The sequence below is a fragment of the Psammomys obesus genome, unplaced genomic scaffold (assembly GCF_907164565.1).
Source record: "Psammomys obesus unplaced genomic scaffold, mPsaObe1.curated_primary_1811, whole genome shotgun sequence".
Lineage (NCBI taxonomy): Eukaryota > Metazoa > Chordata > Mammalia > Rodentia > Muridae > Psammomys > Psammomys obesus.
Window position 1 is genome coordinate 22,452,014 of NW_026593286.1, and position 11,874 is coordinate 22,463,887.

Sequence of the window (11,874 nt, forward strand, 5' to 3'; positions counted from 1 at the left end):
TTCCATAAGATTTCCTGCTGTCTGTCCAAAGTTTAGCTGTGACTCTCAGCATCTGCTTCAGTACCCTGCTGGTTGGAGTCTTTCAGAAGCCCTCTGTGGTAGGCTCCAGTCTTGTTCCCTCTTTTCTACTGCTTCCTGTGTCTATCCTGTTTTCCCTTCTGAGTGAGAATTAAGCATGTTCCCTACGGTCTTTCTTGTTGTTTACCTTCTTTAGATTTGTAGATTTTAGAAGATTAGCATGGCCCCTGTGCAAGGAAGACACACAAATTTGTGAAGCATTCCATATTTTTTCAGACTCACACAAGATTTCTTAACAGAGACTATGAAAGCAAGAAGGGCCTGGGCAGATATCATGCAGATGCTTAGAGATCACAGATGCCAACCCACACTACTATATCCAGCAAAACTTTCAAACAACATAGATGGAGAAAACAAAATATTTCATGACATAACTAAATATAAACAATATTTACACAGCAATCCAGCCCTACAGAAGATACTAGAAAGAAAACTCCAACCCAACAAGATCTACTACACTCAAGAAAACTCAGGATAAAGACACCATCACATCAAAAAAGCAAAAGAAAACAAGCACACAAACAGACAATCACCACCAACTAAACAGTAACAGGAATTAACAGTCATTGGTCACTAATATCTATTAACATTAATGGTCTCAACTATTCAATAAAAAGACACAGACTAACAGATTGGTTGCAGAAACAGTATCCTACATCCCACTGCATTCAAGAAATACACCTCTGCAAAAAATATAGATGCTACCTCAGAGGAAAGGGCTGGAAAAGGTTTTCCAAGCAAATGGACCCAGAAAACAAGCTGGAGCATCCATCCTAATATCTAATAAAATAGACTTTCAACCAAAAGTAATCAAAAGAGATGGAGAGGGACATTTCATTCTCATCAAAGGAAAATCCACCAGGAGGACGTCACAATCCTGAACATCTAAGCACCAAATACAAGAGCTCCTGCATTTGTCAAAGAAACATTTTTAAAGCTTAAATCACACAGCACCTCACGCTTGCCAAGGGACAGATCATTGAGACAAAAGCTAAACAGAGAAATAATGACACTTGCAGAGGTCTTAAATCAAATGGACCTAATAGATATCTACAGAGCCTAAACACCCAAACACAGAAGGGTATACCTTCTTTTCAGCACCTCATGGAACCTTCTCCAAAATTGACCATATAGTTGGGCAAAACGCAAGCCTCAACAGATACAAGAAGATTGAAATACTCCCTTTGTCTTATCAGACCACTGTGGTCTAAAACTAGAATTCTTGTTTGTTAATCACACAAATATCATCAGTGTTATCAGACTGCTCAGGGCAGTCTGGTATGATATAAAGGTGTTGAAGTAACCATGCTGAAATGGGTTGCTTTGTTCTATGCTATGTGAAAAAAACAAAAACAAAAACAGATAACATTAATTGAAACATGGGTCTTTTGGGTCTTAGTTACTTTTAAAAGCAGTAATCAATATGTGTTTGTCTACACAACTTAACTGCTCAAATCCTTTGTTTCTTGATTTCTGCTATCAACAATTTCTTTGGCCTCCTAACTTTATGGTGCTTCCACTATATCACACTCTTAGGTGTGACGGAGAGATACAAAAGTAAGGTCATTACATTCTTTACACATTTGGTTTACTTAACAGGGCGAACTTTCAAATGAGTCTCTTTTGTTTGTTTCCTGCAGTACATGTTTATAAGCAAGGTATCTGCAGTGTGTCTTAGCTTCATCTTTCCAATAAATGGGTTCAATTGGCTGACTCACTCATTAATTTTCACCAATAGAAAAGCAAGTAATTGCTTAACAAGGGTTGCTTTCTCAGCTTATGATCGCTGTGCTTAGGGGGCTTTCCCTGGCATTTCTCAACACAAAGAAAGTGTGAGTGTTGGCTACCAGGTTGTTAGTGTTGGGGTGAGGAGCTTTGCAAGTACTTCTTCCAAGAACATATTTGAAAGGATGATTTAGGAAGTGAACCAGTGTTACTTAAGAGATTCCTTAAAATTACTCACTATTTCATTTTCATAATATATATTAAAAGTAAATTATAAACAATAAATGTACTATTTACACCTCGATATTATAAATGGGGTTTAGTGATGAGATACAAGCATTAACGTCTTCCATTTCAGTACTTCATTACTACAATCTTCAGACACGTGTAAATGCTCTTTTAAAACTATATTCCTCAGTTTGTTATTGGTGTCTATCTTCATGTTCCTCTGATTTTAATGAATTTCATGGTCTGATGAAGTGGGGTGAGGCTTCATTTGGGTCCATTTGGGTTCTGGATTTTTCTCGATGTTTTTCTTTACAAATTCTGCCAAGAAGTCTAGAGCTTAGTAATGGTAAAGTAAAAGATATGAATAAGGAAGACCCAAGACTACACTATTCCTATGAAGCATCATGACTTTTATTTTTGCTGAATGCTTGGTAAATGTGATGCAAATTTTTGTGCTGGTTGTTTACCAGCCCTGTGATTTCCAGTGGCCCTCTCTGGAAACAGGTGTTGCTACTTAGTAACCTTAATGAGATAGGTTCAATGCTTTATTCACATCCTTTTTTTTTTTTTTTAATGAAAAGAACAAGAAAGTGTATTTCTTAGCTGATTGCAGTGAAAAACAAGTACTTAATTTTTATCAGTATAAACTTACATAATAATATCTTATTTGTACCATTTCATATCAATTATGTGATTCCATTTATTACACGGACTATAATTATATCTTTATTTCATCTGAACATTTTCAGAAAAATGGTATAACTCATGAATTATTTTAAAAAGGAATTTGAGTCTATAGTTTGTCAATTAACAAATCATCTAAAATCATGAGCAATATTTAGAACTTCAGAAATTTTAATGCAGAAAACCAATTACAAATTAATATTTAGTTTTGATCTCTTTAAAGTATAAAGATTTTATTATTCATATACTTAGCTCTTCAAGTAAAAGTGGATGGTATCTTTAACTATGGCTAAAATTATTATTTTTTATTTCTATTTTTTATTTTTATATTTAATTTTATTTATATATTTATTTATTACAATTTATTCATTTTGTATCCTCACTGCAGCCACCTCCCTCATCTATTTCGAGTCCCACCAACCCTCCCTCTTCTCCCCCTATGCCCTTTCCCTAGTTCCCTCATGAGGGAGGCCCTCCTTCTTTTCTATCTGACCCTAGCCTATCAGGTCTCATGAAGGCTGGCTGCATCATCTTCATCTGTGGTCTGGCAAGGCTGCATCCCCAGGAGGAGGTGATCAAAGAGCTGGCCAATGATTTCATGTCAGAGCAGGCCCCTGCTCCCATTACTAAGGAACCTACTTGGAGACTGATTCTATGGGCAACATCTGAGCCAGGATTTTAGGTCCTCTCCATGCATTGTCCTTGGTTGGGGTATCAGTCTCTGCAAGGTCCCCTGGGCCCAGGTATTGCTTTGTTGGTCTCCTTGTGTAGTACTGTCTCCTCCAGGTCTTTCTATCTCCCCCTTTTCCCATTAGGGTTCTGGCACTCTGCCCAAAGTTTGGCTGAGTTTCAGTATCTCCTTGTCCCGCCCCGCGGGACTCAGTTATTCGTGGGGGTGAAGGGGGTCAATCCTGAAAAAGATGGGGGAGAGAGAGAAAGGACACAAGCAGACGGTTGCCGGTCAAGTGTCCCCTTTATTGAACTTTGGTGTTTCTTTTAAAACGTGGTTTTGGCAGGGCGGGGGAGAGGGGCGAGAAAGGGAAGTAATAGTGGAAAAATACCAAGACCCTTGGTGAGAAGTTCCCAAGGCTAAGAAGGTGGGTTAAAGAGTTACAAGGCCCGAAGATCACATCGGTGGTCACATCGGTGGTCACGGATGTGTCCCAAAGCAAACAGTTTTGGGAACAATGGGTTGTAAGAAGCTATGGCCTGCTGGTGCCCGGTGCTTATCTGGCAGGTCAGGCCCTTAGGAAGGGTCCCAGGGCTTTGCTCCCAACATCTCCTTCAATACCCTGATGGGTAGTCTTTCAGAAGTCCTCTGTGGAAGGCTCCTGTCCTGTTCCTTTACTTGTCCTACTTCTGATATCTAATCTGTTTGCCCTTCTGAATGACGATTAAACATCTTCCTTTGGGTCCTCATGTTGTTTAGCTTCTTTGGGAGCTTAGATTTTAGTATGTTTATCTTATATCATATGGCTAATATCTACTTATAAGTGAGTATATATCATATGTATCTTTCTGCTTCTAGATTACCTCACTCAGGATGATCTTTTCTAGTCCCCAGCATTTGCCTGAAATTTTCATGATTTCCTTGTTTTTAATAGCTGAGTAGTATTCCATTGTGTGAATGTACCATAATTTCTGTGTGCATTTCTCTGTTGAGGGACATCTAGGGTGTTTCCAGATTCTGGTCATTACAAATAAAGCTGCTATGAAAATGTTTGAGCAAATATCCTGGTTATATACTTTAGCATATTTTGGATATATGCATAGGAGTGGTATAGTTGGATCAATTGAGGTAGCACTATTCCTACTTTTATGAGAAAGTACCAGATTGATTTCCAAAGTGTTTGTACAAGTTTACATTCCCACCAGCAATGAAGAGGATTCCTCTTTCTACACATCTTCTCCAGCATGATAATCCTTTCATGTTTTGATCTTTTGCCAGTTGTGGTGACACTCATCAGTAGGATTTGCTGAAGGAGACAGAGGCAGGAGGATCACTAGTTCATATTAATAAAATTCTATGATTCAATTCTAGTTAATTAAAAAAAAACAGAAAATATTTGAGTAGTTATGTAAAAGTGAAGATTTTCTTCCTTTAGATTTGGGTTAATGTAACTCTCAAGAGAAATCATCAGTGACTTGATTCCAGAAGGTAAAAACCATAATATATTGTTTTGCAACAAGTGCATGGAGTTTCCCAAGTCTTTGACACTGAGAACCTAAATGGCCTTTTAAAAATTGAAATTTCTTTTTTTCTTTTTTTATTATTATCATTTATTAAAATTTGTTCAATTTGTATCCTGGCTGTGACCGCCTCCTTTGTCTTCTTCCAATCCAACCCTCCCTCTCTTTTTCTCCCTATGTCCCTCCTAGTCCACTGATAAGGGAGTTCCCCCTCCCCTTCAATTACAGTGGCCCATCAGGTCTAATCCGGACTGGTTGCATTATCTTCCTCTGTGGCCCGGTAAGGCTGCACCCCTCAAGGGGAGGTGATTAGAGAGCCTGTCACTGAGTTCATACCAGAGAAAGCTCCTACTCCCCTTACTAGGGTCTCAACTTGGATACTGAGTCTATGTTCTGCATTTGACCAGGGGTTTTATATCCACTCCATGCATTGACCTTGGTTGGGGTATCAGTCGCTGCAGGGCCCCCAGGGCTTAGTTATTTTGAATTTTGTTGGTCTCCTTTCGAAGGTTTTAGAGCTCATGTCCCCTCCAGGGCTTTCTGTCTCCCCCTTCTTTCTTAATAGTCCCTGCACTCTGCCCAAAGTTTGGCTATGAATCTCAGCATCTGCTTTGATACCTCTGTCAGTAGAGTCTTTCAGAAGCTATCTGTTGTAAGCTTCTGTCCTGTCCCCTGTCTTCTCCTGCCTCCAATGTCTATCACGTTTGTTCTTCTGAATGAGGATTGAGCATCTTCCCTAGGGTCTTACTTGTTTAGCTTTTTTTTTTTTTTTTGAGAACTTGTTTTCTCTTTTGTTATGCATGCTTTTTTGCTTGTATAAAATGTTTATTAATTACAGTTTATTCACTTTGTATCCCACCTGTAGCTTCCTCCTTTTTCTCCTCCCAATTCCACTCTCCCTCCCTCTTCTCCACACATGACCGTCCCCCAGTCCACTGCTAGGGGAGGACCTCTTCCCCTTCCTTCTGAACCTAGTCTATCAGGTCTCATCAGGACTGGCTGCATTGTCTTCCTCTGTGGCCTGGTAAAGCTGCACACACACACACACACACACACCCCGAGGGGGAGGTGATCAAAGAGCAGGCCAATCAATTCATGTCAGAGGCAGTCCCTGTTCCCATTACTAGGGAACCCTCATGGATACCGAGCCACCATGGGCTACATATGTGCAGGAGTTTTAGGTTATATCCATGAATGGTCCTTGGTTGGAGGATCAGTCTCAGAAAAGACCCCTGTACACAGATTTTTTGTTCTGTTGCTCTCCTTGTGGAGCTCCTGTCCTCTCCAGGTCTTACTGTCTCTCACTTCTTTCATAAGATTTCCTGCACTCTGCCCAAAGTTTGGCTATAAGTCACAGCATCTGCTTTGATATCTTGCAGGGTAGAGTCTTTCAGAGGGCCTCTGTGGTAGGCTCCTGTCCTGTTTCCTGTATAGATTCTTTAGGAGTATAGATTTTAGTGTCTTTATCCTATATTATGTGGCTAAAATCCACTTATAAGTGAGTATATACCATGTGTGTCTTTCTGCTTCTGGGTTACCTTAATCAAGATGATCTTTTCTAGTTCTCACCATTTGCCTGCAAATTTCAAGATTTCCTTGTTTTTAATAGCTGAGTAGTATTCCATTGTGTAAATGTACCACAATATCTGTATCCATTCCTCTGTTGAGGGACATAAGAATATAGAATCATAACTGCACTTTTAATTTTGGTAATACTCATACTGTTGGTCCAATAATTCTATACCTGTTACAATTTATACATTAGAATTTTGAAATATTTTAAATCATTGTAAATCTTCTAAGTGTATGTATATTATTTAAATATGGGAGAAATCTAAACCGAACTTGTAGAATAATGAGGATATTTTCTCAAGGAGAAATACTTGAATCAATGACAGATTGTGATCCTTTTTTATTGACTGTCAATTACGCTTCCTTGGTCAGTAGACCGTGATTTCTTTACATGGCTCCTAGATAGTCATGCATTTAATGAGATTTTGTTTGCCAGAGGGATCTTAATTTATTTCTCCTTAGATTACCACAATAGACAATATTATACTTATTAGAAAGTACAAAAAGTTTGCTTGCTTAATTAGGAGAATTAAATTTTATGTCTGAAGCAGGTCTGCATTTAGAGTGATTTCTAACAATTCTTGATTGTTTATGCAACACTGGGCAAGGCGACTAAACTTTCAGTTTCCAATACTTTTGTTACTGAGATTTTAGTGAATTTTGTTTCTTAAACCAAAGCTCCTCATCAGAGTTCTTTAGAAGGTAGAAGACAAAATTTAACTTCAAAAATCATAAAAATAAATAATATATACTAAAAGGGATCGATGCTACATTATTCGGGATTGTTCTTATTATTGTGTATTATTTATAAAAATTCTACCAATATTTAAATAAAAACCAAAAAAAATCATTGGCCTTAATTAGAGATAAAGTGAACCATAACTGCTTGATATTTATGATGCATTGTGAGGGAGATGGCCATGTAGCCCATAGGTGAATTCCATATTCTATGGAAAATATAATAGATCTGGTTATTTGGGGAAATAAAATACTCCCATTTTAATCTCCCTGGAATCCACATTTTAGATGAAGTTATTGGTTTTCTTTTACCTACTAATACCATTTGGTGCACACTCAACTATTTTAACACTTGAGGACTTTAGACTGTGACTAAAGGGTTTAGCATTTAGAGAAAAGCTCACCTCTTTTATCCAGTTGAGTTTTGAAACAATGTAGACCTAAGAGAAAGCATCTCTGTAACCCTCACTGAGGTGGAGCGACATGATGATAGCAAGACCTTTTCCAGTAGCGAGCAGATAAGATAAAGCACATAACATAGTTGTTGATGCAGTAAGGTCCTTAGTAACAGTTGGATAATATCACATTCATCGCTAGGAGAGTCTGACAAAGTAAGTCACGGATTACTTACTCTTTTTCCTTTCCTTGATGTACAATCCTTGGTTTCTGTTCATTTTTTATTTTAAATCTAACTCACGATGGTCCAAAAAAGCAACTGAATGCAGTTCTTTGAGTAATAAAATGAAGATAACGAGGCAGATAAATAGGAAGAAGAGAGTACCCAACTCAGATAACAAAATCTTGAATTATGTAAATAAAATTATAATTAATTATAATTTTAAAATAGAAATGATGATTTATATCAACAGAGTGATTTTGTGTATTATCTTATGAAGACGGTTTTGAGACTCCAGTACATGAAAATAAATTGATGCATTTGTTAAATAAATCATCTTATAATAAATAACACATGGCAACTTGCTTGAACATATCTGCAGATCTGAATGAATTAACATGTTTTAACATATTCCTGCTCTCAAGAGTTGGTAGTCTAGTCCCTCGTAACATGCTGAAATTATTTTATTCATGTTTGCCTTGGGTTTCTTATTTTCACATCAGAAATTATTGGCAGTTTGAGCCAAGCGTGCCTTTTGTAGTGTACTATTATGGATCAAAAAATCAGGTCGCATTCATTAGAAATGAAAATTTTCTGAATCAGTCACTTATTCAAGGAGGAACTTAGTTTATCTCTTAGCTCATGAGCCAGACCAGCTTTTGCACAATGCTTCAGCTGCTGTGCAGGTCTTGTTCAGACTTCCGCACAGTCAACCTCTGGCCATTGTAGTAAAATATACCTTCTTAATTAAGGTAATTAGTGAAGTGAATATTTTCATGAGCGCCCTGGGATATTAGACACGGAGAAGATTCCACAGATGTAAAGTACTACTGTGACATGTAATCGATTCCACATCATTTTATCGCACAGAAAAATCATGTGCTTGGATGCCTCTGTGTTTAAAAAGAGAATAGGTTGCAGCCAATCGGCCTCAGATAATCTAAGGTAGAATGGATTGTATTACCAGCCCAACAAGTCTTATCTCACTGTCTAATAAATACACTTTATCAGATAGCATCTCTGAAACTAATAAAATATGACAAAACGTTTACTATAAAACCTGCTATTTAGCGTTGTTTTTGCCACTAGCTTGCAGTAGTATAAACGATTCTTGTGACATCAGACCTTTGTGGCATGTCATTTGTCCTCTTTTAACACGTAAACATTTGAGCATGGAAATTTCTTCCATGTTTCAGAGACATCTCTTCGCTTTATGAGAGCCAACCCTTTGGCATCAAACTATCTTCTCCCTTTGCAGTGCTTGCCGTCTCCATAAACAAAACTACACATCCACTGGCAGTCCCGATAGGACATCTTCTGAGACAACTCTGACTTTCTGGATATTGCTTCCCTTGAAGGGCTTTGTTCAGTTGGTTTAAAATGTTTATCCTCAGCCTCAGAACTGTAATTTTAAACAGTGTCATCTGGTTGCTTTGTTTCTTTTGTGGTGTGATCAGCGTGTAGCACTGGCATATAAGTCTTCGTTACAATTTAATTTCCATTTCTTTGATGTTGTTACCTACGGGGTAGATTTGTCTAAAATTGGGCTTTGAACTGCATGTAAGCAATAACCTCATAAATAAAGGGCGAGTGCTTTTGTATTTAAGAATTATTAGGGGTTTTGTTTTTGTTTTTAGTTGAGGCCTGCTGCATCCTTTACAGATGTTTTGAAATTCTTTATACTGCTTTTATAAACTCTTAAAGGAATATACATATCCAAAAATCAAATTAAATACTGTGTAATTGTACTTCAAACAAAAATCTAGTATGAAACAATTAATTCCCTCAATCTGTGCAAATGCCAAGTATTGAATATTTGAGGTACCTTTGCTATTCTATATCCCTATAACAAATAGCATGACACAAGCTAAGACCTTCATTGGAAATGCAGAATCACAGGTCCCCACTTCAGAAATCTTCATGTAACATGATCCCATGTTTAAAACATGGATTTTCAATGTACATGAAACCAAAAGAAGGAATAACTGGTTTAGCAAAGAAGAGAATGAAGCTATTCGGTTTAATTCTGCTAAAATAAATGGAAGACCTATATGTGCTAGAGTACAGTCATATTCCAAAGCATATTTTCATGAGCAGGACTATGAGATATTCTTTAGTTTTTCGTTAGCATTGGTACCATAAAGTATTTCATTACCTTTATTCCTTACTTTTAACATTTAAGTTGACCATATATAGATTTAGAAAACTAATAAAAGGTTGTATCAAGTTTTAAAACAGTATGTTAGCAAAAAAGCACTTGAACCATGACAGATTGTTTTGTGTTTCATTGCCAACCCGCAACCATGTTTATTCACAATAAATACAACAAATCTGTAGACATTTTTAATTCTAAGAGAAGTGAAGTAATGAAGCGTGTAATCTATAACTGGAGACTTTCCCCGGTGTAAACATACGCTGTGAATGTCAAACCGTCATGAGTGTTAGGAAAATGCAAACACTGTTATGCAAGCTGATCCACAGATGCTTTCTTGTATTAATGTACTTTTTGATTACATGTCTGAATGTCTCCTGGCTATCGCTGAAATCCTATGAAAATGTGGCACTAAAATTTATAGTCTGTATACTGTAATATACACACACATATGTATATATAATGGAAGATTTGTTTCCACCATAACACCTGTGCTATTCCTATCAATAGATAAGATGTTTTATCTTATCTCCTGTAATTTAATATATTTTTCCATGGTTTTGACCTATATCAAACCATACAACAGTCTCATGCAATTTATTGTCATCTTCATATAGACATGACCCTTGTAACTCTCTTTTATGACACATTATTGGACTAAAATTTATGTTCTTTTTTAAAGCTGTTTATTGGACCATACCTTTATAATTGGGCACCCCTATGGTGTTCATTGTCAAAAAAAAAAAAAAAAAAACCCTGATAAGTGTGCCTAAATTTTGCTGTCTTCAACTGTTTTCAGTATTTTTTTTTCTTTCTGTTAAACCTCTTGTTCTGCAAAGTTATTCTTCCCTAAGGACTTGTGTCCTGGTGAACACTGAAATATACGTGCTGCATGCTCATGCTTTAGGTCTCCATCATTCTGGGTTTGTCAGCAGCACTTTCCACCTAGGATACTTACCTTGTAGACCTTGTAGAATTCTTAATCTTCTTTCTTTTTTGCTGCTGGGGAATCAGGTCCAGGGCCTTGCGTATGCTAGGCAAGTCCTTTACTACTGATTTGCATCCTCTTATTAAGGGGTCTTTACACTCCCATACTAACTACTGCCTTTCTGCTCCTCTCTGTCTTCTTTGCTCATTTGTCTTTTCTCTTTCAACTTCTAAAAGTTGACATGCACCACGAGCCTTAGTTTTATGACGGTTTTCTCTCTATGTTTAATCATACACACCTTTATATTTATTAACCATACATGTATGTGTGTACTAATGGCTCACAGATTATTTGTATCTTACAAGCTGTCTACATAGCAACTACATTCTCCCAGTTGTCCAAGTTAAACATCTCAGGAAATTCAGTTTTCTCTGTTTCACAGCCTACATACAGATATCATGCATTCTGGAGAATCGTCCTTGCAGTGTTTGTAGCATCTAACTTCACCTTGACAGTTCCGGCATCACTCCCAGTGTAAGCAATCTGTTCCTTGCCTTTGGACCATCACAGTAACATCTTGTCTTTGTTTCCTTGGTTCTGAGCCCATTACTCTTTTGTCCGTTAAAAACATGAAGCCAAAGTATAAAAGTGTCACACCATTCTGCTGTACAAACTTCCCATGCTTTCCTTTATTTATTTGAGTAAAATAAAGCAGAAGAGATAGCTATACCTTCTCACCCATCCTCCTTGAACTTCGTCTCTTTACCACTTGTACCAGCTAACTTTTCCTTTAAACACTGGCCTTTTTTGTACCTAAAGCAAACCAGGCATTCTTTCCCAGATGTCAAAAGTTGTGTTTCATTTTGCTTGTATAGTTTTGCCATTATGTACATTATGTAGAGTGACTCTTTCTTTCTCTTTCTTTCTTTCTTTCTTTCTTTCTTTCTTTCTTTCTTTCTTTCT

At 37.2% G+C, this 11,874-nt stretch overlaps 1 protein-coding gene and 1 pseudogene across 3 annotated transcripts in view; both read left to right on the forward strand.

The window, feature by feature from the left end:
* Positions 1–11,874, forward strand: part of Erbb4 (erb-b2 receptor tyrosine kinase 4) — a 1,095,063-nt gene that overhangs the window by 278,174 nt on the left and 805,015 nt on the right. The window lies entirely within an intron of this gene.
* Positions 200–290, forward strand: LOC129684066 (U6 spliceosomal RNA; annotated as a pseudogene).